Below are 3,584 nucleotides of genomic sequence, written 5' to 3' on the forward strand. Positions count from 1 at the left end.
TTTTATTTTATTTTTTGAGACGGAGTCTTGCTCTGTTGCCCGGGCTGGAGTGCAGTGGCCGGATCTCAGCTCACTGCAAGCTCCGCCTCCCGGGTTCACGCCATTCTCCTGCCTCAGCCTCCCGAGTAGCTGGGACTATAGGCACCGCCACTTTGCCCGGCTCACCCGGGAGTTTTTTGTATTTTTAGTAGAGACGGGGTTTCACCGTGTTAGCCAGGATGGTCTCGATCTCCTGACCTCGTGATCCGCCCGTCTCGGCCTCCCAAAGTGCTGGGATTACAGGCTTGAGCCACCGCGGCCTCCTTTTTTTTTTTTTAAGATGGAGTTTCGTTCTTGTTGCCTAGGTTGGAGTGCGATGGTGTGATCTCAGCTCACCACAAGCTCTGCCTCCCAGGTTCAAGTGATTCCCCTGCCTCAGACTCCCAGAGTAGCTGGGATTACAGGCATGCACCACCACGCCCAGCTAATTTTGTATTTTCAGTAGAGACAGGGTTTCTCCACGTTGGTCAGGCTGGTCTCGAACTCCTGACCTCAGGTGATCCGCCTGTCTTGACCTCCCGAAGTGCTGGGTTTATAGGCGTGAGCCACCATGCCCGGCCACTTCCATTTCATATTACTCCAGCTCTCAGAAGTAGTCAATGCTATTAATCTCTTTATCCTCAATAAATTCTCCCTCGACTTACAGGACGTGTGCTATCCTCATTTTACTACCCTTGTGCCAAATGCATCTTTCCCTTTAAACTTGTAGTAAATACTTCCTGTTCCTTCCTAGGATCTCATTTCTCATTCACTTCTCCAAGTGAACCTCATGTCCACAGCAGAAACCATCAACTCCTCAGAAGTGACCCCTAAATGTATACAGTTAAGTGTTGCATAATGGCGTTTTGGTCAATGATAGATCATACATGTATGACGGTGGTCCCACAAGGTTACAATACTGTATTTTTACGGTACCTTTTCTATGTTTGGATACACAAACACGTTGTGTTACAGTGTGCGGTCCGGTAACCTGCTGTACAGGTTTGGAGCCTAGGAGAAACAGGCTACATCACACAGCCTGGGCAGCAACCGGCTACGCCATATAGCCGGGGGGTGCAGCAGCAGTGCCACTCAGGGTATGTAAGTACACTGACATTTGCGCAAGGACAGCATCGCCTAAGGTTGCATTTCTCAGGAGCTGGGGGGACACACACGACTGTACTTCTAACCCATGAGTTCCATTGGTAAAAATCGGTTCATGAGAGGTGAGAAAAGTCTTACCTATTACAGTGGCTAGGGCCCTCCAAAAGAGCCCAGTCCATAAATATATGCAGAATATATATGGTAGTAAAATGTCATGAGGGAGGAAGTGATTCAGGAAAAAAGTGCCAAAAATCTGTAGAAGGATCTAGGATCATCTCAAAGGTTTTCATTTTATAGCGCTGTCGGGTTTTAACCAGTTTTGTATCTAACGTAACAAAAATGTTGAGAGACATTGCTCTACCCCAAGTGTTTTTGTTTTTGGGGGGTTTTTTTTGAGACAGAGTCTCCTTCTGTCACCAGGCTGGAGTGCAGTGGCAATCTCGGCTCACTACAACCTCCGCCTCCTGGGTTTAAGTGATTCTCCTGCCTCAGCCTCCCAAGCTGCTGGGACTACTGGCGCCCGCCACCATGCCTGGCTAGTTTTTGTATTTTTTAGTAGAGACGGGGTTTCACCATAGTGGCCAGGCTGGTCTCAAACTCCTGACCTCGTGATCCGCCCACTTCAGCCTCTCATAGTGCTGGGATTATAGGTGTGAGCCACCGCGCCCTGCCCAAGTGTTTCTTTAAGCTTTATAGTTGTGTGACCAACTTTTTGACATACCTCAAAATTGTATCTTTTCTGCTAGGTCATCCTGTGCTCCCAGAAATGTTCTTTTCCAGCATACTCACAAAGTTGTCTGCTTGCCGCTGTCTTCACGGCCACCATCCAGGCCAAGTCTTCGTCCTCACTTGTCTGGTTTCTCCATTTCTCATTCCTGACACGTGTGAGTTTCACACTGCCACAGGTGTGAACTTTTTGAATTATGGCTGGGCTCAGTGGCTCACGCCTGTAATCCCAGCACTTTGGGAGGCCGAGGCAGGTGGATCAGCTGAGGCCAGGAGTTTGAGACCAGCTTGGCCAACATGGTGAAACCCTGTCTCCACTAAAAATACAAAAATTAGCCGGGCATGGTGGCAGGTGCCTGTAATCCCAGCCACTTGGGAGGCTGAGGTAGGAGAATTGCTTGAACCCAGGAGGCGGAGGTTTCTGTGAGCCGAGATCGCACCATTGCACTCCAGCCTGGGCGACAGAGCAAGACTCCACGTCAAAAAAAAGAAAAAAAAAGAAAAAAGAAAAGAAAAAGGAAAATGCAATAAAGTAACATTAATGAAATAGTGGAGCTGGGTGAATGATGTTGGGGTTCTAGGGGAAAAATGCCTGTATAAGAACTAAAAAGTGAGTAAAGGATATTCAGGCAAAATGGTGCATAGGTTTGCTAGGGTTGCCATAACAGACCCCCACAAGCTTGGTGGCTTAAACTACAGACACTTACGGTCTCCTAGTTCGGGAGGCTAAAAGTGTCAAATTGGTTTCTTCTGAGGACTTTCCAGGCCTCTCCTGGCCTCTGGTGGCTTGCTGGCAGTCCCTGGTTTTTCCTTGGCCTGCGGCTGATACAGCACTGCCTGCTTCACCTTCTTCTTCAGTTGGTGTTCCCCCTGTATGGCTCTGTCTCTGCATGCGGCATTCTTTAAAATAAGGGCACCAGTCATATTGTGATAGTCCTTGCCCCGCAATATGGCTTCATTTTTTTTTTTTTTTTTTTTTAAGAGATGGAGTTTCGCTCTTGTTTCCCAGGCTGGAGTGCAATGGTATGATCTCGGCTCACCACAACCTCTGCCTCCCAGGTTCAAGCAATTCTCTTGCCTCAGCCTCCCAAGTAGCTGGGATTAGAGACATGTACCATCACGCCCAGCTAATTTTGTATTTTTAGTAGAGATGGGATTTCTCCATGTTGGTCAGGCTGGTCTCGAACTCCTGACTTCAGGTGATCCCCCTACCTCAGCCTCCCAAAGTGCTGGGATTACATGCGTGAGCCACTGCGCCTGGCCAATATGGCTTCATTTTAACCCAATAATAACACTGTTTTCAAATAAGGTCACATTCTGAGGAAATAGGACTTTTTTTTTTTTTGAGACAGGGTCTTGTTTTGTCACCCAGGCTGGAGTACAGTGGTGGGATCTTGGCTCACTGCAGCCTTGACTTCCCAACTTCAAGCGATCTTCCCACCTTAGCCTCTGAGTAGCTGGGACTACAGGTATGTGCCACCATGTCTGTTTCTTTTCTTTTTTGTTTGCTTCTTTTTTTGTGTGTGTATTTGTGTGCGTGTGTGTGTGTGTGTCTGTGTGTGTGTGTGTGTAGAGACAAGTTTTCACCATGTTTCCCTGGCTGGTCTCAAACTTCTGGGCTCAAGTGATCCCAACTTGCTGGGACTACAGGCATGAGCCACAACACCTGGCCAATACCAGGACTTTAACACATCAATTTTTGGGGCTAAGTGGAAGGAATTAACACAAATGAGCCT

The sequence above is a fragment of the Piliocolobus tephrosceles genome, chromosome 3, assembly GCF_002776525.5.
Source record: "Piliocolobus tephrosceles isolate RC106 chromosome 3, ASM277652v3, whole genome shotgun sequence".
Classification (NCBI taxonomy): Eukaryota; Metazoa; Chordata; class Mammalia; order Primates; family Cercopithecidae; genus Piliocolobus; species Piliocolobus tephrosceles.